Genomic DNA, 25,412 nt, shown 5'->3' with positions numbered 1-25,412 from the left:
AAATGAACACACACACACAAGAATTTTCTAGTAATATATATATATATATATATTACTATATACACACATGGAAACCCTGGTGGCATAGAGGTTAAGTGCTACAGCTGCTAACCAAAAGGTCAGCAGTTCGAATCCACGAGGTGCTCCTTGAAAACTCTGTGGGGCAGTTCTACTCTGTCCTACAGGGTGGCTATGAGTCAGAATGGACTCGACAGCAATGGGCTTTTTTTTTAATATACACATACATAGATACACGCATACATATATAACATACTTACATGTGTACATATATACAAATACATGTATATATATATACTTATCCAATAGGTTTTTTTTTTTTACTTATCCAAAATAACTGGTAAATTTGACTGAATATCTGACCAAGACCTGTTCCAGTCTCCTATGGAGCTTTAGCTACTAGTCACAACTGGTTTGACTTTTTGCTAAGATTTATTTCTCCTTTGTCCCAAAACTTTAGAGGTGATAAAGCTGATTCTGAACAGTCAGCTCTTCAGCCTTTTCAGCATTCAGTGCCCCGATTATATCCTAAGCTCTCTGAAGGCAGAAGCTGTTAAGCTCTCATTCAAAACATTTCCAGCCACCCCTAAAGTAGACATGTGTTGTGATTTGGGCTGACCTATTCTATGACAAGAATTCCCCTATCTTGTGGGGCCTCCTTGCAGCTTCCCTTGCAGCTAGAATAACCATGTGACCTAGCTCAGCCAATCAGGTGAGACTTCACTGGAATTTAAATCCAAAGCTAACTTGAAAAGTCAATGGAAGAGTTGGTAATTGATTCTTCTTGGCAGGCAGCCACACATCAATATCCAGTTTTCTGCAGCAGTAGGGGCTACAGAAATAGTGGAAGTATCTATTGGACATGGAAGTAGTGGGGCAAGCTGTAGCCCTGAGTTCTCTAAGGCAATGGAAGCAGTGGTGACACCACTGGACTGGCTTGGGGATGTGAGCCCAGCTATGATCCTGCCCCCTGTTAGCCTGTTTTGCCCCTGCCTAGTTAGTTGTCCAGCCTTTCTGGCAATTCTCCTCACTACTCTTTTGATAATTTTATTTTCTGCTTTAATCACTAGAGATGGGTGCTATTACTTGCAATTAGGAGCCCTGATAGACACAGCCCTCAAACCCTAAGTGATAATGTCCTGTATTTGCAAGTCTATCAGAGTCACTGATCAGGAAATTAACAATTACAAGAAAGAATAAAAGGCAAAAATGCATTCCAAGGAAGAGAGGTTCTTCACTGCTTCTTTAAACAGAATCTGCGAAAGCATGACACCAGGTTAGACAGCTGGGAAGCTGTGAGCTGAGCCCACCCCAGTCAGCATAGGAGACAGCAGGCCAAGCCCAGTCTCTCATCCATGTGACCACAAGCCCCTCTCCCAGAGGGGGATGTTCTAGGCCTTATTTCTGCACCCCTTTTCCAATAGCCTACTTGGTCACCAGAAGGACATAATGGTGATGAGTGGCACTTTTCCTACCTCTGCATGCAGAGGGGCATAACTGGTTTTATAAAGTATGTAGGTTCCTTTATTTTGCAATATTTCAAATTCACCCAAGAGTCTGAATATTCCTTGAGAGAGGTGCAATATGGAATTTCCATCAATGATAATGACATCCTGAAATCTACTCCTCAAATATGCACACACACACAAGAATTTTCTAGTAATAACTAGTAAAATCCCTTGCATTAGCAAGAACTCAATACACAGCTAAGGGATGGGATGGGATGGGATGGGATGGGATGGGATGGGATGGGATGGGATGGGATGGGATGGGATGGGATGGGATGGGGTGGGGTGGGGTGGGGTGGGGTGGGGTGGGGTGGGGTGGGGTGGGGTGGGGTGGGGTAGAGTGGAATTGAATGGAAAGGAACAGAACTGAATGGAACGGAATGGAGTAGGATGAGATGGGTTGGAGTGGAATAGAATAGAATAACATAGAATATAAAATTATAAATTAAAATGGAATGGCCTAGAATAGAATTGTTAGTAGTAAGATATTGTGATGGTTAAGGTTGCATTCAACTTGGCTGGGCCATGATTCTCAGTGATTTGGCAGTTATGACGTAGTTTGGCAGTTATGTAATGATGTAATCACCTCCATGAAAACTGATATAATGTAATCACCTACATGATGCCATCTGCTATCAGCAGCCAGCCAGCTGAAAGGTTTCCTTGGGGGTGTGGCCTGCATCCAATATATATGGACTTTCTGGCAAAGCTCACTGGCTTTTGCTCACTCTGGATCCTACATCAGGCTTGTCATCATCTGACCTCCTGTTTCTTGGCACCTGAACCAGCAGCCTGCTGTCTTACCTGGCAATCTTGGATTCATCAGCCTCTGCAGCCCATGAGCCAGCAGCCTGCCGTCTGACCTACTAATATTGGGTTCATCAGCCCCTACAGCTATGTGAGTCAGGAGAAGCCTCCAACCTGACTCCTGATCCATGGACTTGGGACTTGCCAGCCTCTACAACTGCATAAGCCATTTCCTTGATATAAATCTCTCTCTCTCTCTCTACATATATATTATATCATTGGTTTTTGCTTCTCTAGAGAACTTATAATATCATTAAATGGCATAGAATGATATGGAAGAGAAAAGAATGGAAAAGCACAGATGTGGGGACATCTGGTTTGTTTTGTGTATTGTACTTGTGAAATTCACAAAGGAAAGGCTCATCTGAATAATAATAACAATAACAAGTCCCTGAGAGCCATCGCAGCTCATGCTGGGCTTTGCAGGTCAAAAATCAAGCCACTCCATATTGGAGACCTCGCCATCCTGAAGACCTTCAATTCACAGTATCCAGTACCAGACCTTTTCTTTAATTTGTGGGTAGAAGAGCTGAGAAATCTTAAAATAAATGTCCATGGTCCCTTTTAAGCTCTGTGGTCAGGCCTCTTGCTAATGATGGGCATAAGACATACCTGGAACAAACTGACTTTGAAATACAATCACATATGAAGAGTTTTGACTTAGGGTAGTCTGTCTACAGGAACCTGGGCACAAGTGCTTTGTGATCAGCTGCTAAACGAAAGGTTGGTCATTCGAACCCACCCAGCAGCTCTGTGGAAAAAAAGTCCTGGAAATCTGCTTCCATAAAGATTACAGCCAAAAAAACCTAATGAAGCAGTTCTACTCTGTAACATATGGTGTGGCCGTGAGTCAGAGGCTGACTCGACAGCAGCTAACAACAACAGCAACAAGAAAGACCATGCTGAAAGCCCTGGAAATGGCTAAGAGGTTACATAAATTCGTCTGACTGTTATATGATATATTCAGAGGAGGCACAGGCAATTCCAAAGAACACTTTCCTAGCAGCTCCCGTGCGTCGGCTTTGGAACCAGGGCTGTTACCCTCCTGAGAGGGAATTCATCCTACATCACCATGATATCCTTGGGGACCACGTCCTTAAATAGTATGATCTGAGTCTGGAGATCAAAAAAGGAGACCGGGCCCAAGAAGGCTGATCTGTCTAAAGGTGCTGGTGGACATGAATCAGTCGCTGATGAATTAAGAGGGTCAAAAAGTCCCCTGACAGGCCCACAGACATCTGCCCAGCTCCTCCACCTTGAGTTGGACCCCCCCTAATAAAACCCAGAGCAAACTCTAAAATCCAGTCAAAAATCAACCTGATGGCACCTAACAACAACAAGCAACAGATAAAACTCAGAGTTCAGAATTTCAGCTGAGAGGGCTAGGTTAAAGTGATTATTACAACAAGTGTGTGTTTTGAGAGTTCTAAAGCATGTTTGCACACATTATTCTCTTGGATTGGAAAGAGACGATGGAGAAGCTCAATGTCAAGTTGAAGCTGAAAAAAATTAAAACAAGTCCACGAGAGTCAAAGTATGACTTTCAGTATATCCCACCTGAATTTAGAGACCATCTCAAAAACAGATTTGACACATTGAACACTAATAACCGAAAACCAGACAAGTTATGGGATGACATCAAGGACATCATACATGAAGAAAGCAAAAGGTCATTAAAAAGGCAGGAAAAAAAGAAAAGGCCAAAATGAATGTCAGAAGAGACTGTGAAACTTGCTCTTGAACATAGAGTAGCCAAAAAGAATGAACAAAAATGATCACTTAAAAGAGCTGAACAGAAGATTCCAAAGGGCAGCTTGAGAAGACAAAGTATTATAATGAAATGTATAAAGTACTGAAGTTAGAAAGTCCAAACAGAAGAACACACTTGGTATTTCTTAAGCTGAAAAAAATTGAAGAAAAAATTGAAGCCTCGAGTTACAATACTGATTCTACAGCAAAATATTAAACAATGCAAAAACCATCGAAAGAAAATGGAAGGAATACACAGTCACTGTACCAAAAAGAACTGGTCAACATTCAACCATTTCAGGATGTGGCATATTATCAAGAACCAATGGTATCAAAGGAATAAGTCAAAGCTGCACTGAAGGCACTGACAAAAAACAAGCCTCCAGGAATTGATGGAATACCAGTTGAAATGTTTCAACAAACAGATGCAGAGCTGGAGGTACTCACTCATCTATGCCAAGAAATTTGGAAGACAGCTACCTGGCCAACTGACTGGAAGAGATCCATATTTGTGTCCATTTCAAAAAAAGGCGATCCAACAGAATGCAGAAATTATCAAAAATATCAATATCATATGCAAGTAAAATTTTTCTGAAGATCATTCAAAAACAGTTGCAGTAGTATATCAACAGGGAACTGCCAGAAATTTGAGCTGGATTCAGAAGAGGACGTGGGACGAGGGATATCATTGCTGATGTCAGAAAGCAGAGAATACCAGAAAAGTGTTTACCTGTGTTTTACCGACTATGCAAAGGTATTTGACTGTGTGGATCATAAAAATTATGGATAACATTGTGAAGAATAGGAATTCCAGAACACTTAACTGTGCTCGTGAGGAACCTGTACACAGACCAAGAGGCAGTCATTCCAACACAACAAGCAATACTATGTGGTTTAAAATAAGGAAAGGTACACATCCAGGCTGTACCCTTTCATCATATTTATTCCATCTGTATGCTGAATGAATAATCTGAGAAGCTGGACTATATAAAGAAGAACAGGGGGGGCATCAGGATTGAAGGAAGACACATCAACAAACTGCATTTTACAGATGACACACCTTTGCCTGCTGGAAGTGAGGAGAACTTGAAGCACATACTGATGAAGATCAAAAACATTACTCTTCAGTATGGATTGCACCTCAACATCACCATAAACAGAGGAAACACTGAAGTTGTTAAGGATTTCATTTTCCTTGGGTCCACAATCAACACCCATGGAAGCAGCAATCAGGAAATCAAATCATGTATTTGCATTGGGCAAATCTGCTGCAAAAGACCTCTTTGAAATATTAAAAAAGCAAAGACATCACTTCGAGGACTAAGGCACACCTAACCCAAGCCATGGTATTTTCAGTCACCTCATATGCATGTGAAACCTGAACAATGAATAAGGAAAACCAAAGAAGAACTGATGCCTTTGAATCATGGTGATGGCAAAGAATATTGAATATACCATGGACTACCAGAAGAATGAACAAATCTGTCTTGGAAGAAGTACAAACAGAATGCTTCTTAGAAGTGAGGATGGCAAGACGTCATCTTACGTAATTTGGACATGTTATCAGGAGGGACCAGTCCTTGGAGAAGGACATCATGCTTGGTAGAGGGTCAGCAGAAAAGAAGATTCAATGAGATGAACTGACACAATGGCTGCAATGATGGGCTCAAGCATAGCAACGATTGTGAGGATGGCACAGAACCAAGCAGTGTTTGGTACTGTTGTACATAGGGTTGCTATGAGTCGGAACCCCATAGGGTCACTCTGAGTCAATGGCACCTAACAACAACAACATTCTCTTGTATACTCACAATTAGCCTGTGAAGTAGGCAGGTCAGATCTGGTTATTCCTGTTTGTCAAATGAAGTAACCAACATGCAGAGAGGTTTAATGCAATGCCCAAGTCTATACTGCTGCCACCACAGTGGCAGAGCTGGAACAAGGACTTGGATCTTCCAGGTGGAATGCTTGGTCAGACAATGGAGTACCTCTTGCTACTTTTCTTGGTCGTTGGTGTTGCTAGCTCCCATTGAGTCAACTCCAACTCATGGCAACTCCATGTACAACAGAAGAAAATGTTGCCTGTTCTTATGTCGTATTTACAATCATTGGTGTGATCTAGTCCCTTGTTGAGGCCACTGTGTATTTTAAGCGCCTTCCAACCTAGGGGGCTTGTCTTCCAGTACTATATCAGACAACATTTGGTTGTGATCCATAGAGTTTTCATTGGCTAATTTTCAGAAGGAGATCTCCAGGCCTTTCTTCAAGGTCTGTTTTAGTTTGGAGGCTTTGCTGAAGTGTGTCTGCCACAGGTAACCCTGCTGGTATTTGAAATACTGGTGGCATAGTTCCCAGCATCATAGCAACACAAAAGCCACCACAGTGAGACCAAGACTTATGTGTATTTTGTTTGTTTAGGATGTGATCCAGGGAAGGAAAAGATAAAATAAGGAAGTATATGGGGTCACTGAGGAGCCCTGATGGCACAGTGGTTAACTACTTGGCTGCTAACCAAAAGGCTGGTGGTTCAAACCCACAAGTCACTCCACAGGAAAAAGATATGGCAGTCTGCTTTTATAAAGATTGCAGGCTTGGAAACCCTATGGGGCAGTTCTTCTCTATCCTATAAGGACGACTCAACAGCAATGGGGTTTATGGGATCACTGCTGCAGACAATGGCGTTTGATCCCACCAGGATACGGGGAAAGTAGTTGAAAGAGCTCTCAGAACTGCCCACCTGAAGGAGGAAAGGGTGGGTAATTCTCCACACTGGCTTGTGTCTCCTTTTGGTTAAGAGTTATCCCTGAAGGAGTTAACTCCCCTGCTTAAGGTAGGATTCTGGCATCTTGAGGTGTCTGAGCTAAGGCTGATGTCAGAGGTAGGACAAGGGGAAGGGGCACAGGGCACCGAAGGAATTTGTCACATGCACAGTTTGAAAATGACCTGGAAGGAGCATCTTTAGGATCACCGTTGTGTTTAAGAACTCTTCTTTCTAAGAAAAAATGCAGAAAGTAGCTGTCATGGATTGAATTGTGTTCCCCAAAAGTATGTGTCCACTTGGTTAGGCCATGATTCCCAGTATTGTGTGGTTGTCTTCCATTTTGTGATTGTAATTTTATGTTAAAGAGGATTACAGTGAGATTGTAATACCACCCTTACCCAGGTCACCTCCCTGATCCAAGGTAAAGGGAGTTTCCCTGGGGTGTGGCCTGTACCACCTTTTATCTCTCAAGAGATAAAAGGAAAGGGAAGCAAGCAGAGAGTGGGGGACCTCATACCACCAAGAAAGAAGCACCGGGAGCAGAATGCGTCCTTTGGACTCAGGGTCCCTGCGTGAAGAAGCTCCTAGTCTGGAGGAACATTGATGAGAAGGCCGACGGAGCTGATGCTCTGAATTTGGACTTTTAGCCTATTTTACTGTGGGGAAATAAATTTCTTTTTGTTAAAGCCATCCACTTGTGGTATTTCTGTTATGGCGGCACTACATAACTAAGACAGTAGCACAGGCAATTCATTGTTGCCATCCTGACTGATCCTCCACTTGTGTACATTTCCAAATGAGAATGACTACAAGAGGTAGGGGCAGCCAGCCAGGAGACAAAGATGCAGGTAGTCAATCCATAAAGAGCATGAGGTTTCCCTGCAGGATGGCCTTTCAGACATCGGTGATGAACCACACCAGATCCACTGCTCTAAAAACGATGCTCAGAGAAAGGAACAAATGGCCGGGAGAGCCTCCCATTGAATTAATTGCATCTGAACTTTCAACTACATTCCTCGTAACAGATGTCTTGGGTAAGGATCCTGGCAAGGGCTTTTAAATTTTTATTCACGCGCAGACAGGAGAGGCGGTGAGGAAACAATTCTGAAATGAAGAACTCCAAATTATGAGAAGAATGCCAACTGTCAATAATCAAAATAATTCTTCTCTGCATGATCAACACCAGATCAGCACGGCTGCTGACAAAGAAACAATAAACACCAAGTATAAATAAGAATCTCTCTCTTTTTTTTTTTTTCATGATACCTTACAAGGAAAATCTTTACTGGAGCAAGGTTTTGTGAAATAGTTCTTAAAACACGCCATCAACATTTTCTTGAAATTACAGCTGGTGTCTTGCATCCAGCAAATGTCTCTCTTTCCACTGTATTATTTATTTATACCTTGATGTTATGGGTTGAATTGTGTCCCCCAGAAATGTGTGTCAACTTGGCTAGGCCATGATTCCCAGTATTGTGTAATTATCCACATTTTGTCAGCTGATATGATTTCCTAGGTGTTGTAAATCCTACTTCTCTATGATGTTAATGAGGCAGGATTAGAGGCAGCTATGTTAATAAGGCAGGATTCAATTTATAAGATTAGGATGTATCTTGAGTCAATCTCTTTTGAGATATAAAGGAGAGAAATGAGCAGATAGACAGGGGGACCTCATACCACCAAGAAAGTAGTGCCAGGAGCAGAGTGTGTTCTTTGGACCCAGGGTCCCTGTGATGAGAAGCTCCTAGACCAGGGGAAGACTGATGACAAGGACCTTCCCCCAGAGCTGACAGAGGAAGTCTTCCTCTGGAGCTGGCACACTGAATTCAGATTTCTAGCCTCCTAAACTATGAGAGAATAAATTTCTCCTTGTTAAAGCCATCCACTTGTGGTATTTCTGTTACAGAAGCATTAGATAATTAAGACACTTGTATAGGTGGTTTGACGCTTCATTGCTAGTCCCGTTCATTTGAGAATTAATTGTGGACTTCCTGCTGGGACACCTCATCTGCGAACAAGGTGGAAGATCAGTGGCTGAGGAGGAAGGGTGTAGATGAAGTGAAAGTGGTGGGCAAGAGCCAAGTCATATAGGTATTTAGGTTTCATTCTGTGTGATGAGGAGGGTTTGAAGAGGACAACACTGCCAGAGGAAGTCTTGGGCTTAACTTGCCCAGCTCAGAAATCAGGGCCCTACCTTTGACTCCTCCCATTCCGTTAACCCCTAAACACATTCTACCTCCTAAGTATTTATCAACTGGCTTGCTTTTTTCCACCCTCATCCCCACTCTACTAGTCCAAGCCACCATCATCTCTTGTCTGAGCAACTGCAATTAGTCTTACAACTCTACTCTGATGCTCACTCTTACCCTTATCTTCCCAAAACAGGTCAAAGCAATCCTTACCAACTGTAAGATTAACCTTGTTGGTCCCCTTCTCAAAATGGGTTAATGGCTTCCCACTGCCCTCAGATAAAGTCCGATTTCCTAAATATGGACTAACCTCCACGGTATGCTCTAGTCTTTGAAGACCTCACCTTCCTCAAAGAGGCAAAATCAAATGATGGTGGAGAAATATGTGAGCCCAGAAAATGTAATCAATTACAAGAATTTCTCACACTCTGACAGTAGCAGGGAAAGTGAAAAAAAATACCACACCAGCAAAATCATGGCCCTTCTGGCTCAGGGTCTGCCCCAGAGGCATCTCAGGGAATTAGGAAGAGTACTTGCCCTTCTTAACACCAAGGACAGAGAGTTCCCCACACCCCCTGCTTAAATGAAACGTCTAGAATAGGCAAATGAGAGAGGCCAAAGGTTATTAGTGGTTACCAGGGGTGATAGGGGAAAGGGGGCGTCATTGCTTAGGGGGCACTGAGCTTCTGTTCAGGGTGATGGAAACATTTGGAAATGGGCAGTGGTGATAGCTGCACAACATGATGAACACCGTCAATGTTACCGAATGTGTACATAAAAAATGTTGAAATAGCAAACGTTTTGTTATATATATATATATATATATATATATATTTACCACAAACTTTTAAAATTGCTTTAAATGTGATGGCTACTTTATTCTTAATGTATATGAATAAAGTTATTTTAATGGTTAAAAAAAAATTTCTTGGCTCTGAAGTTGGATGGTCCTGGTTTAAATCCCGGGTCTGTGACTTACTAACTCTATGACTTTGAAGAAGTTCATTTATCTCCCTAAACCTCAATTTCCTCATTTGTAAAACAGGGATAAAATAGTGCCAACATCATAAGGTTTGAGGGGGAGGAGTTTTAAGAAGATAATGCAAAGTATTAGCTCAGAGCATCCAAAAAACCAGAAAAAAGAAACCCAGTGCCGTCGAGTCGATTCTGACTCATAGCAACCCTATAAGACAGGGTAGAACTGGCCCACAGAGTTTCCAAGGAGCGCCTGGTGGAGTCGAACTGCCCACCCTTTGATTACCAGCCACAGCACTTAACCACTACGCCACCAGGGTTTCCCTCAGAGCATCAATACATATTAATTAACATTATTTACTAGCAATTCTTGATAAATTTATTTTCATATTGTGCAAAATGATAAACTTATTTTCATTACCTACCCAGAACTAAGTTCAAGGCCTTAAACATATCAAAAAGAGATGAAGTGAGAAAGGTGGGGCAAGTGGTAACCAAGGCCATGGACTGATAATACTTTATTCTTCAGAGAGTACCTCAGCCTCTCATTCACAGCCTATTTGTTCTTATAGTACATTTTATTCTAATCTTTGCTATTTCAACATTTTTTACATATACAATCCAGTCACACTGATTGTACTCTTCATGTTGTGCAGCTATCACCACTGTCCATTTCCAAAGTTTCCATGCTACTCTAACAAGCTTAATTATTTGGTTTCCATTTCCAGAACAGATTAGAGGCAGCTAATCTGATGGAAACATAGAACTGCTACAATTAGGAATACTGTCATCAGTAAGACATGTAACTGCTCTATCCCTCCCTCTCCCCCAACCAGCCTCTTCTCGTGGGTTTACGCCTCTGTTCCCTTCAACATTTCTCACCTGGTATGATTTCAATTCCTTTTGTCACCTTAGCTCTCTTCTTTAACCTGATCCCTTTTTCTTATATTCCCTTAAATCAGAATTAAATGCAATGCTACATGTGTGGCTGGGTCAACAATGATTGAAGGCCCTGTTTTATGAGGCAGTCACAAATTCCAATGTTTCCAGGGACAGAGAGGTACAGTAAATGAGTGAAAAAAAAAAAAAACAGATATAAAACAAGAAATGGTGTGCCTATGGTGAGTCAATGGACAGGAAATGCCCAGCCAAAGGCATTCTTGCATCCTTCACAAGGTTCTCCAATACTCATTCTGGCCCAGAGGAATTGTGTAAATCAAACGTACAGTAGCATTTTGGCCCAATCAGACTGGAGTAAAGATATTTCATGTTTGGGAGAGGTGTCCTCAACCCTCCTTTTCGATAGGCAAGGAAACACAAGCCCCTGTTCCTGTGGTAGCCATCTTACAGCCACGAGAGAAGGGGGCCTACACTAAGAATGTCAGAACCAAAAGATGGAAAGTACCCAGGTCCTTTATGACGTCACAAATTGCCGAGCCAACCAATCCTAGAGTCCACCCTACCACTCAACTAACGTAAGAGATTAAGTGTTCTCATTGTTTGAAGCAGCTTGTGTTGCGATTTCTCAACTCACCCTCAACAGCATTCTACAAAACAAAGGATCCAATTTTTAACTGTTAAGCACTGTGATAACCAAAAGGGACTTGGCTGCACATACAGACCTTTAAATGTGACAGATATAAGTCTAAAATACATACCGAATTTTAAAGACTTAGTATGAAAGAATGAATGTAAAATAACTAATTAAGAAAAAAATTTTATATCATATCATGCATTGAATTTTGTCCCCCAGAAATATCTGTCAACTTAGCTGGGCCATGATTCCCCAAATTGTGTGACTGTCCACCATCTTATGTGATTTTTCTGTATGTTGTAAATTCTATCGCTATGATGTAATAAGATGGATTAAAAAGGCAGTTATATTGATGAGATCTAAAGATTAGATAGTGTCTTAAGCCAATCTCTGTTGAGACATAAAGGAGAGAAGTGAGCAGAGAGACATGGGGACCTCATACCACCAAAAAAGCAGCACCAGGAGCAGAGCACATCCTTTGGACCCGAGGTTCCTGTAAAGAGAAGCTCCTAGACCATGGGAAGATTGACGACACAGACCTTCCTCCAGAGCCAACAGAGAAAGCCTTCCCCTGGAGCTGATGCCATGAATTTGGACTTGTAGCCTACTAGACTGTGAGAGAATAAACTTTTCTTTGTTTAAGCCATATACTTGTGGTATTTCTGTTATAGCAGCACTAGATGACTAGGACATATTGATTACATGTTGAAAGATAGTATGTTGGATATGTTAAGTAAAATATATTATTAAAATTCATTTCACCTCTTCTTACTTTTTTTTAAAAGTGGCTACTAGAAAATTTAAAATTCCATGTGTGCTTACATTATATTTCCACTGGACGACACTGATCTAGTTACTTCTCCCCCTTAGTGATCACATGAAAACTATTTACTCATGTATTACTTACAAACTTTTCTTACCCTTTCTTGTGCTGAATCATTTTTCTCCATTCTGTTTTCTGTAAAATTATTTTCTCAACTTAAGTGAAGGAACTTATGCTGATACTAATTATAGTTTATCTAAAGTCTATTGCTATATATAACCCAATAGTTTAGCAGAGGAAATTTGTGGGGGCAGTTTAGGTTGTCACCTGATGGGAGGGCACCACCACTGGCATTTAGCAGGTAGGGACTTGGACATCTCCCAGTGGAAGAGTTAGTCCTGCACAGAATAAAGAAATATCTCACTTCCCACATGACATTCATGTAAGTGAAACCCAAACCAAACCCACTGCCATTTAGTCGATTCCAACTCACAGTGACCCTACAGAGCAAAGTAGAACGGCCCCATGGGGCTTCCAAGGCTGTAATCTTTATGAAAGCAGACTGCCACATCTTTCTCCCACAGAGCCACTGCAGAGTTTGAAATGCAGAGTTGCTCCTGGGTTCGAACCACCAACCTTTTGAGTAGCAGCCGAGTCCTTAACTACTGTGCCGCCAAGGCTCCTCGTATAAGTGAAAAGATATGTTTATACTTATCTGACCAGAATGTAATTCCATTCTAGTTATAAATATAGGCATTTTTAAGGAGCCCTGGTGACGCAAATGGCTAAGTACTCATCTACTAACCTAAAGGTTAGCAGTACAAACTCATTCAGCAGCTCCACAGGACAAAAGACCTGGTGATCTGCTTCCGTAAAGATTACAGCCTAGAAAACCCTATGGAGCAGCTCTATTCTGTCACATGGGGTCGCTATAAGTTGAAATCGACTTGACTTCACTTAACAATATCAATAATATAAATGAGTTTTCCAGGGAAGCAACATTTGTACAAATCAAGGGAAAGGTGAACTTTGTTTTATTCAGAACTTTAGACGAAACTATTCACCATTGTAGAAAATCACATCATTTACAACAATGCCACTAGTGGTATCTGAGTCACCAGCATTGCTCAACTGCATTGGTCTATATTTGAACTGTGACATCAAGGTGATTCTATACATATGTACTTATTTATTTTGCCCTCATTTCAAAATGCCAAATGTAATGAAAAAGTATCAACAATATTTAGTTGAAGGTCATGTTACTTCTCTTAAATCTAACTATATTAGTGGTAAGCATCTGACTACAATCAGTTCTGTTTCAACGTGACTTATGCATTCCTAAAAATCACTTTACTACCAAAATTGCACAATAAAAACCACATGATTTCTGGGGAAAATGGGATTAGGGGTGCAACATGCCAAAACTTTGATAGTGGCACATTAAAAAAAAAAATAAGACGGGGACCTAATAAAAACAGTAGCACAATTTCACACACATTAAATGGTTAAGAAATATATGAATCCTACCATGATTGCGGCACTCTACCTTGCTAAAACCTGAAGTTTGCTTGTGGAAGCAGGTGTTTGAAGGGCTGCACCTTGTGAGTTATTATAAAGTGGTGGAAGGAGGGTTGTCTGAACTGGAAGGAAAGATGTCACATCAGATGTGGATGGGTGTAGTTCAAAACTTCACTAAACTGAGACAGCTGGTAGATGCTCGAGGTATGAGTGGGTGCATTTTGTGTTTTCCCTGGGCTCGGATCAGCTGGTGCTGTTTTCTGTGTTCACGTAGTGTGATGGACGAAATCACAAATAAGCAAGTGCTCAAATTGTTCCCTGACCTATCAATCATGTTGAAATAAAATCAGGTTTTCAAAGCAAACATAGCAGAACTGCCTGTACACCATTATGTCTTCCAGTGTGACTTTGAAATTATTCTCTTTTTATTTCTCTTTTAAATTATATTTATGACTTTACGCTGATTTTTTGGAAATAACGTGTATAGGTACTTTATATTATCTATGACATTCATTTCAAAATAATAAAGGCAGCATTATAAAATAAAGTTGGCATTTTTTTATAAAGGAGGTTGAGTCTGAGAGGATTGAGAAGCTCTGCTCTCGCCTGTTGGGTAGTTTGTTTGGGTGGATGAGTGTGTGTGTGTGTTGTAAATATATATATATAGCAAAACATTTGCCACTTCAACATTTCTATTGGATAGCTTTTTACAAGTTGTCATTCTATGCATTTGATATTCCTCTTTGGTGTGGGTCACCTATAGATTTGGTAAGTGTTTCTCTCACAATGTCACTCAAGTTATTGAAACAATTTTTCCCAGGATAGGACTAAAGAGCGAGCTCAGGTCATGCTACTAGAAATCACCCTCTAACGTGTCCATCAGCGGGCACCCTAGACATTCAGAAAGCCACTTCTCCTTTCTTGTTTGTTTACCTTGTCCAGCAGGCTAGCAAAAGAAACCCTGCTCAGGGCATTCCTGAGGTTTAGCCTGTCCATGCTGCCTACCACATTTCAATAACCTTCCAGTCTAAATTCCTCACCAAAGAGAGAAGTGCATGCCATTTGAACGTTTCTGGAAATGCCCAAGCCTACCAATGTTCTTAGAAAATAGCACCCTGAACAGAAACCAGGGTTCTGTGACCAAGGCAGGCAATATTAGCAGATGAATTACAAAAGCTTCTTTGTGTTTCTTACCCATGGAGATGCTTTTCAAGAAAAAAGAAAGCTGGTTCCTGGGCTGGAGCAGCAATTCCCAAATCTAATCACCTGAGGCTCATTTTCAAATACATGTTCCCAAGCCCTACTCCAGATCCATTACAGCAGAATTGCTGGATGAAGAGCCTGGCAATTTGCATTTAAAGAATGATTTTTACAGAAGATCCTGATTTCGAGCAGCCATGCTTCAAAGTAAGCCTCTCGATCATCATCTATTCCTTCAAGTAAATAACTAATGGATACAAATAAGTGCCATGTACTGTGATAGGGACTGGGGCTTCAAAACATGGTACAATCAGGGAGGGTGGCAAGTGGCATTTAAATCAGGTTTTGCAGGATGAGTAAGAGTTTGCCAGTTGGGAAAAGAGAGGGAAGTGTTTCTCAGAGGAGTGGCTTCCAAGCAGTTTGGAAAGTGTTTGTGAAGCATGGTATGATGTGAGACCTGCACAACCATAGGAAGAGTGGGGCACTGAAAAACAACAAATTTTAGTACAATTTAAGTTACAAGCCAACAGTTACAAGGTATCAAATCGTAGACTCCTTTTGCGGGCACAGAGGGAGCAGAAACTGAGAAAAACATTGAGTTAATAAAGGTAGGTCTTTGGTTCCTTTCATTTCAGCGTGTCTCAGGTGGAAAGACTCCTGGGTAATAAATAATCGAGCACACTTTGGGCATAGTTCATTCACCACACTCCCAGACACATTTCGAATGCCATTCAAAGCAAGTCGTGAGAGCTCTGATTAATATACAACACAGAGCTCTCTCTATAGACTCTCAGGGGTAAAAATACTGCTGAAAAGCCAATTCTTTTTAAAAGCTGAGCATCTAACACCACCTTGTGAATGATAATAAATGGCAGGCTAAGCCTGGAAGGCAGCATGGCCCTATGCCTGGGTCTGCAAGTTTTATATATACAGAAATACATACCAGGTCGTCCGCCAAGAAATCAGGATCATCTTCCAGTGAGATAAGATTTCCTGTGAGACTCCTGGTATTCCCCAATTCCAACTTGGTCAGAAATAGCAACTCCAACTCTCATGGGTTGTTTTCTTTTTTTTTAATTCTTCTTCATATTTCTTATTCAAGCTACACTAGGAATGTGCATCTATTTACTCTCAAAATAATACGGCAGTAATTTTTCCTAAAGTGACATAAATTTAGGATTTTGCAACAACCTCCAAATCTTGCCAAATATCTGAGAAAAAGAGCCTAGATATGGAACAAAAAAATGTTGTAATCAGAGGAAATCAGCACACCACCATTTCCACCTCACCAGCCACAGATATAGAAACTGTATAAGAAAATGAAAACACTTGGACTAAGCCTCTTCAAAGGGCTGCCATTTTGGACATTCTAAAATGGAACATGGAGGCACTCTTACCCGAGTGGTTCCTCTGATACGAAAATAAGCTGTTTGCCCCTTGTGGGCCATCAAGAGATGGCAATGTATTTTTCCTCTTCAGCACAGTCTACAGCATGGTGAAGTAGAACTTGTTGGCAGCTGGGGCGTTTGATTTATGGTACTTTGAAAACCATGTAGGAGGAACCAAGTGGGTGATCTGAGAATCAAATCAGGTGCTGTATATGAATACGATTCACAAAGGGCTGTGGACACATTGTTTCTCCCTCTTCTGTGCCCTATAGCATTAGTCTTACCTCTCATAGACAGTTCTTACCATGTACTATATTTATACCCACATCTTTCTCTATTTTTCTATAGCCTTCTTGCAGGCAGAAACCCACAGTCTTTACATCACCAACATCTGGAAGAATATAAAAGATACAGAGTCTCTTCAAAATATGAGCATATTTTAGAAAAGTAAATGAATGAATGATGAATTATAGGAATTTTAAATATTATTACAATACTATGAGACAGCACCTGGAGCATAAAGGGTATCTCCCCACCATGAACACTTATCTAGAAGGGAGGCCATTAATACTCAAAGCTAAATCTAACTATCAAATAAGGAGAAATTCAACCCTCCAGCACATCCCGCCCATAATAAAATCCCCTATCTACAAAATGGTTGTTTTGTCAACTAAGAATATGGTCCCCATATTTGCAGAAGTTGCTCTAAATTAACAAGTTAGATGCCTGGTTTTCAAACTGTTATAAACAGGAGTGCTTAATTGTTGAGTATAGGTTAGATGCCAGCAACTATGTCACAAGAAATGCAGGAATAAAAATATGGAAGAAATGTAAAAGAATACAGGGGCTCACTAAGCACAATAACCTTAGTCAATGAGTAATGTCCAAGTGAGAGTAAGGTTAGAGCTAATTTTTTTTCTATTTGTAATTTGTGTGTTATCCCTTCATTTGCTTAATATCTAGATTAGCTTTTTTAGGTGTTTTCCAGGAAATCTAAATTTAGTAATTATGTTGTTCATTCCTTCATTTGGGAATATTTATTTGGACATATTTTTCAGTACAGTTACTTTACTATTGGAAATCTGCCGTATCTGATTAGAGAAAAATCATCAAAAACAAATTATATGAAGGAAAAAAAAAAGTGTTAACCAACAGTTAGAAGCTATTCACTGTGTAATCTGCTCTCTATCCCAAGTGTGTTTGCTTAACGGAGTTCTCGAAATGCCTAGAGATAAGCTGAGTGGGATTAGGTGCGTGGAGGACACAGTTTAAATACTACTGGGGCATGCTGGGAGTAAGAAAAAGGGGTAAAGGGCTAATATGAGCTGAAGACAAAGGCACGTGGGCTGTTGGTCACAGAGTGTGGGGCAAATACCTCTGGAACAGGCTTTTTGAGGCATATATGGATGCTTCACCAGATAAAATGACTCACATAATGGGAAAACCATTCCCTTTTCAAAGCCTTTTTTATTCTCAGATTTAATCAAAGAGGAAGTCTCACTTCAGTGGAAATACATCTTTGACACCTCTGAACCTTTTCTTAGAGTTAAAACTTGGTTTAACACTGTTCTGACTTAATTGTAGTTCTTTTCACTCACAACCTTCTTAGGGCAAGTGACTCTGTTTCCCATTGACATTCATGTAACAAAGCTTTCTTTTAAGATAAATTGAGTCAATTTTAATTTTTTAAACGAGCCATTTTAGATGAAAATATTAAGTAACACGAAGGGTATGGAATCTGGCAAAAAACTGTGAAGGTAATATACATGCATGGCTGAAGTTTAGGAAGCAGAGACTTGAAGGAAGAATGGGGTCCCGGCCTAGGTTAGAGAAGTTATGCAGTTGCGTGGTTGTTATTGTGGGTTTTTCATTTTTATCCCATCCAATGATCACTGACTAAAAATAAGGGAGATTTTCAGGAAGTGGTATATTCATTCTCATCTCCAATGATACTTAATGAGAACATCATTAGTTTCCTAGAGTCAAAGCTCTGGGTGACTAAGAATACTGAGACCAAAAAATGCAGGCACAAACTCTGAAGGCCTAATTAAAAGTAGGATTCTTGCCCCAGTGCATAACACTAACCCTTTTGTTAGCATCCCATGAAAGCAGAAACACCTCAACTGAAATCACGTTTTCCTACTTTTTCCATCTCCAGTTCCAGCCACTTTCTCATTAGCTAATTCCAATTAGAACACTTTTTTTTGCTTAAGCCATAAATTTCTGCCACTCTCAATAAGCACAAATTATACAGTAAATAACTGTATTGTGTCTATCCAGAAAATAAAAATCTTTTTTTTTCAGTCAACAGGGCTCAGAAATACTAAGTCAACACCCGTGCTTTTTATTTAGGTTTCGCTGTCGTCTCGTCACTTATCTGGGGGACATTGGTGGTTCGGTAGTAGAACTCTTACCTTCCATGTAGGAGACCCGGGTTCGATTCCCAGCCAGTGCACCTCATGTGCAGCCACCACCCATCTGTCAGTGGAGGCTTGTGTTTTGCTATGATGCTGAACAGGTTTCTGCAGAGTTTCCAGACTAAGGCACACTAGGAAGAAAGACCTGGTGACCTACTTCCAAAAATCAACCAGTGAAAACCCTGTGCAGCACAGTGGTTAGATCTCGTCGTGTACGGGGTGGCCATGAGTTGGAGGCAACTTGAAAGCAGCTGACAACAACAAATAACTTGTCTATAAAACTACACTCCTTTTAGGAAGAGAGCTGCCACCAATGTCCTTCTCTAAAACGAATCGTAATCAAATTGTGCTTTTTCTTCCTATTTGTAAACAATCTGAGGTAGTGGGAAAAACGTGGTCTTTATGTTACAGTTCACTTCTGCCATTTACCAGCTGAATAGACAGTACAGAGCACAAAGCCTGTGTTCGTTAATATTGGTGGTTCATGTTATATCAGCAAAAGTAGTAGGTTTTTTTTTGTCTGTTTGTTTCTTTTGTGGTCAGCAGTTGCTTAACCCAACAATTCATATGTTAAGCTAATTTAAAAGACACACACCTTACCTTGTGATTGATTTTCAAGCTCATTTATTACTTATTTCTCTATGGCTTAATTTAATTAAATTGAGCAGCATATCAAATATTGATTTTAATAAAATCTTGATTAAGATTCAAGCAATTATCAAACAAAATTTTTCATACCATTCCTGCATTTCAATGGAACCAACCTGAAAACCAATTTGCTTAAAAAAAAAAACTCGCATCCCAAGCCATTTTCAGAAATAAAGAAAAAATGGCCCCCTTATCTTTTTATTAGCAAAGATAAGCAACAATGTCTGCCTAGGGTTTTAAACAGCTTAACCCAGGTTAGTCATTTCATCTCCGATCAGTAGTAAAGGAAAAAAAAAAAATAATTCATTTATCAAACATTAATTTAGCATCTGCTGTGTACAAGGCACTGTCCTATCCATTTCAATGAAAGGTAAGGAAGAGCTAATCCTACAGCCAGTCTTATTGTCTGGAAAAATATGGCCAAACATGAACATCTTTAACTGTATTCAATAATAACCCAAGATGTACACTTTTTCCAACCCTTGCAATTACTCTGCATTGTGCAATTTATGTGCTTAGGTTCATTCTTTAAATAATACAATATAAATGTGATGGTATAAACTATCAATAGTATCATATTAGCAATTAATTACAAGTATAAGACATTTAATAAGTTAAATATTTGGTTTGATAGCAAGTGCTAAAAAACATTCCTAGCCAATAGCTATAGCAGCAGCACCATCTAGAGGACACCAAAGAGTAACACATTTCTCCCCAACTTTGCCTTCTTTTAAAGCAGAAAGGTAGCTATTGCGTTTCAGTATTTTATGTCATTTAAAGCATTTTCATTCTATCCAGATCATTTAAACCCAAAAAATCCACTTCCATCAAGTCGATTCTGACTCATAGTGTCCAGATCATTTAGACAGATTAAATAGATAGAAAAAAAAATTTTTTTTTTTTTTTTTTTTTTGCTGCCATTAAGTCAACTCCAACTCATGACCACTGTCATGGGTTGAATTATGTCCCCCCCTAAAAATGTGTGTATTAATTTGAGCGGGCCATGATTCCCAGTATTGTGTGGTTATCTTCCATTTTGTGATTGTAATTTTATGTTACAGAAGATTAGGGTGGGATTGTAACACCCTTACTAAGGTCACATCCCTGATTCAATGTAAAGGGAGTTTCCCTGGGGTGTGGCCTGCACCATCCTTTATCTTACAAGAGATAAAAGGAAAGGGAACCAAGCAGAGAGTGGGGGACCTCATACCACCAAGAAAAAAGCAGTGCCAGGAGCAGAGTGCATCCTTTGGACGTGGGATCCCTGTACAGAGATGCTCCTAGTCCAGAGGAAGATGGATGAGAAGGCCAGCAGAAAGAAAAAGCCTTCCCCTGGAGCTGACACCCTGAATTTGGACTTTTAGCCTACTTCACTGCGAAGAAATAAATTTCTCTTTGTTAAAGCCATCCACTTGTGGTATTTCTGTTATAGCAGCACTAGATAACTAAGACAACCACTTTCATTGACTTACGTATAAGTCAATGAAGCGTGTGTCATCCCTATGATCACTGATATGCTTGAGCGCATTGTGGCTTCTGTGCCAATCCATCTCACCAAGGATCTCCCTTGCCCTCACTGACCCTCCACTTCACCAAACATGATGTCCTCCTCCAGTGATTGATTCTACCTGACGACAGGTCCAAAGCAAGCAAGTCGGACAGTGTTCTTTGTGAGCCATAAGATTTTTATTGGCTAATTTGTGGGCCTTATTTCCTAGTCTGTCTTCATCTGGGAGCTCCGCTAAAACCTACCCACCATGGGTGACCCGGCTGGTATTTAAAGTGCTGGTGGCATGGCTTCCAGCATCTTGGCAACACACAAACCACCACGGTACAACATACTGACAGATGGTTGGTGGGTCCAGATTAATCAGGTCCAGACTCTCCTTAAATCTTGAAACATTCATGAAGTTGCTAAATGAAAACTGAATATTCTCAAACTCATAACATATTTGGGCAGAGGATCCCAATTTTTCTCCTGGAAGGTGAGGTGGAACCAGGCCTGTGCTGGAACATCAGTTTCTATGGCCAGGCAGGGGACCTGATGACGTAAGACTCAGCTGCCCCTCACACATCCTTACGCTGACCACACCTTTGGTAGCACTTCAAAGCCAAATTCCTAAGCTATTGCTCAACATTTATTTAGAGGAGTTGAGAAGAAATTAATTTTCCATTGTTAACATACATCAGCAGATCCACTTACTAATTCCCTTCCCCTGGCCAAAGCTAGCCAATATTCTAGGGGTGGTGCTGGGGGAGAAAGGACAGAAAACTCCCATATTTTTATAGTTCTCATTCTCTCTTCAAGGAACGCTGGTGGCACAGTGGTTAAGCGCTTGCCTGCTAACTGAAAGATCGGTGGTTCAAATCCACCAGCCACTCCACAGAAGAAAGATGTGGGAGTCTGCTTCCATAAAGATTACAGCCTTGGAAACCCTATGGGACAGTTCTACTCTGTCCTACTGTGTCACTGTGAATTGGAATTGACTTGACAACAGTGGGTTTTGTTTGTTTGTTTGTTTGTTTTGCAGACTCTCAGCTGATAACTGCTTCACAGGGGAACAGCAAAAATACATATTCAATATGCATATAGTGGGGCCAGTGAGGCGGCTGGGAAGTAGCCATTTTCATTGCCACTTGAGGGCATTCTCTGCCTCAGTGAGAGGGGATTGATTCACATTTTGCCAGTCAAGGAGTTACGTGTAGAAATCTGAGTTAGCCTACACTTGCCTGCCTACATCTATGGACTCAGGGTTCCTACCTGAACTACTAGTAAATATAATAGCTGCACATTCTAGTAAAACATCTCCAATTCATGGAGGTACTCTAAATTTCAGGTAATGCACTTACACCCAATTTACCAAATACTAGGTTTTGCCTAGAGAAATCTTGCCCCCATCCTGTATGCTAAAAAAAAAAAAAAACTTTTTTTTTTTAATGCTAAAGCCATACCAAAATGCAATTGTTAAAACACCTTCATTTTCCTCAGGGGACGTCTAGCTCAAATGACATAACATAGCCTATAAAGAAATTGTTCCACACCTGACTGTGGTGAGTAGTGTGTAGAGTCTTAAAAGCCTGCGAGTAGCCATCTAAGACACATCTACTGGTCCCGTCCCAGCTAGAAAAAAAAGGAGAATGAAGAAGACCAAAGACACAGAAAAAGATTAGTCCAAAGAACTAATGGACCACAACTACCACAACCTCCACCAGACCGAGCCCAGGACAACCACATGCTGCCCGGTTACCACCACTGACTACTCTGGCAGAGATCACAATTGAGGGTACCAGGCAGAGAGGAAGAAAAATGCAGAACACAATTCAAATTCACACACACACACACAAAGACCTGCCTTGCTGGTTTGACAGAGTTTGGAGAAACCCCACGATATGGCCTGCAGATAACCTTTTAAATCAGTACTGAAGTCACTCCTGAGGTTCACCCTTCAGACAAAGATTAGACAGGTCTATAGGGCCAGGAATAACACACATGAGGAACGGGCTTCATAGTTCAATTCATGCATAGGAGACTAATGGGCACAGCCCAAAAGCAAAGATGAGGAGGCAGGAAGGGACAAGAAAACTGGATGAATGGAAACAGGGAACCAGGAGCAGAAAAGAGGAGGGTGTTGATACATCATGGGGTTGGCAACCAATGTCACAAAACAATTTGTGTATTAACTGTTTAATGAGAAACTAATTTGCTCTGTAAACTTTCACCTAAAGCACAAATAAATAAACGCCCTCATTTTCTTGCCCATGCATCCACCTCTGCTCTACCCCACTCCTGGTCACTTTACTAGTGTCTGATTCTCTGTTGGGGCTCAGCTTAGATACCACTTCCTCCAGGAATCTTTCCAGAGCCCCATCATATTGGGTTAGAAGTCCCCCCATGTGTTCCAACTGTAACCTATACTTATCCCGTTAGGAAACTTGACACACGGTTTTGTAATTACTTGTTTATGAATCTCTATCCTCCATTCATCTGTAAGCACCTTGAAGGCAGGAGATTATTCTGTCTCATTCACGGTTGTATTCCCTGTCTTTCCACAGTTCTGGCTCAAATGCTCCATAAATATTGTTGAAGGAATTATTATCCTATATGAATATGATTTATTGTGGGAGGGACTTTGATGGTCCATACATAGTCTCCATTTCTTTGCCTTCCAAACATGTGCCTCAATATCCACTTTTTGCTTTCTCTCTCCCTTATCTTACTCTCTTAATCCCTAAAGTGGTCAGAAGAAGCAATCAAAAATCCACAAGGTAAGCTGTTCACCTGCCAACGCTATGGCAGTTCCACCTGGCAACCTCTTTATCATCTCTAGACTCATTATCAAATCTTCCAGGCAATTCATTCTAATTCCTGAGTCAGCTGCAAGAGGGAAATATATTGTCAACCAATATATTTACAGAAGGGATTTTATGGGATGTCCGGTGTGCTATTATGAAATAGCATGTCAATTGGAAGAGTACTAAGATCCCTTCCTTTTGCCAGGCAGGTAACAAAGTTCTCTCTTCTCTTGTAGTCAGTTGGTGTTAAAGCACAGAAAAAAAAAAAAAAAGACAAGAGAGTTCAACTCTGTTTCTGGATTGGCTATGTACTGTATCTGTGGAAGAACAATGACACTTTGGAATTAGAATAGCATATGGCAATCTAAGAGTCTTTGGGTGGCTCAAATGGCTAAGCACTCGGCTAAAAATTGAAAGTTTGGCAGTTCAAACCCATCCAGAGGCACCTTGGAAGTAAGGCCTGGCCTCTGCTTCCGAAAGATCACAGTCTTGAGAACTCTTTGGAGTACAGTTCTACTCTGCAATACATGGGGTTGTCATGAGTCAGGACTGACTCAATGGCAACTAACAACAATAGCCATTTAAGCAACTTTAAGGGTATACAACAGGCACTCAAATACAGAGGCAGAACCATCCTGGAGAAAGTACCAGACAGGTATGAGATCAGATTTACCACTCCAGATCCTTATTCTGCCTCAGTGATGACATCTGCAGAATGGAGCTAATACCTGCCTGGTAAATTCAAGAGTTGATTGTGAAGTGCGATTAAGATAGAGCACAAGGAACTGCTTGGAAAACTACACCCAGCCAACAAAAAATAAGGGATTATTAAGTTAATAAAAGGGCAGCAGGCTTCCCGGCCACCGAATATCCAGCTTTCTTGAGTCTGAGGAGAATATCTCATTGTTTATGTCCTGATAAATATTTACTTTTATTAGGAAATAAAACTTATAATAAAATTAGCCTTGTTGTGTTGTTGTTGTATGCCATCAAGTCCATTCAGACTCACAGTGACCCTATAATACAGAGTAGAACTGCCCTATATGTTTCCCAGACTGTAACCTCTACAGGAGCAGATCACCAGATCTTTTCTCCTGCAGAGTGACTGGAGAGCTCAAACTGCTGACCTTTTGATTAGCAGCTAAGAGCTTAACCATTGTGCCACCAGGGCTCCTCAAAATTAGCCTAGCTTATATTAAGTGATAGTTGATAATCAGTAAATCTTGACTATGAGAACCTGCAAGAGATTCTGTAGGGTGTAATGCAGGGGAAACAGCATATATATAGCTGTTTTGTTTTACTTGTTTTCATAATTTTAATGGTATAGATGAAAATACACATGTTGATTATGATTGTTAATTAATAAATATTTCTCAGCTGATTCACTTAAGAGAGGCTCATAATCTTTATTAATTCATAAAAATGTCTTTAAAATTACTGGAACTGGGAAAACACAGGATAAGAACTTTCCAAACTGAAAAAAGACATCAAGCCATGGTTTCAAGATGCACAAGTCCCAAGCAGAATAAACACAAATAAAACCACATGTTACAAAACTGCTAAAGACCAAACTACTAAAAACGAAAGACAGAAAATCTTAAAAACAGAAAGTGAGAGAAAAAGATAAATTATCTTGTGGAGCAA

This window comes from Loxodonta africana, chromosome 21 (genome assembly GCF_030014295.1).
Source record: "Loxodonta africana isolate mLoxAfr1 chromosome 21, mLoxAfr1.hap2, whole genome shotgun sequence".
Lineage (NCBI taxonomy): Eukaryota > Metazoa > Chordata > Mammalia > Proboscidea > Elephantidae > Loxodonta > Loxodonta africana.
The sequence above is the reverse complement of the archived record's forward strand: the minus strand, read 5'-3'. Positions refer to the sequence as shown.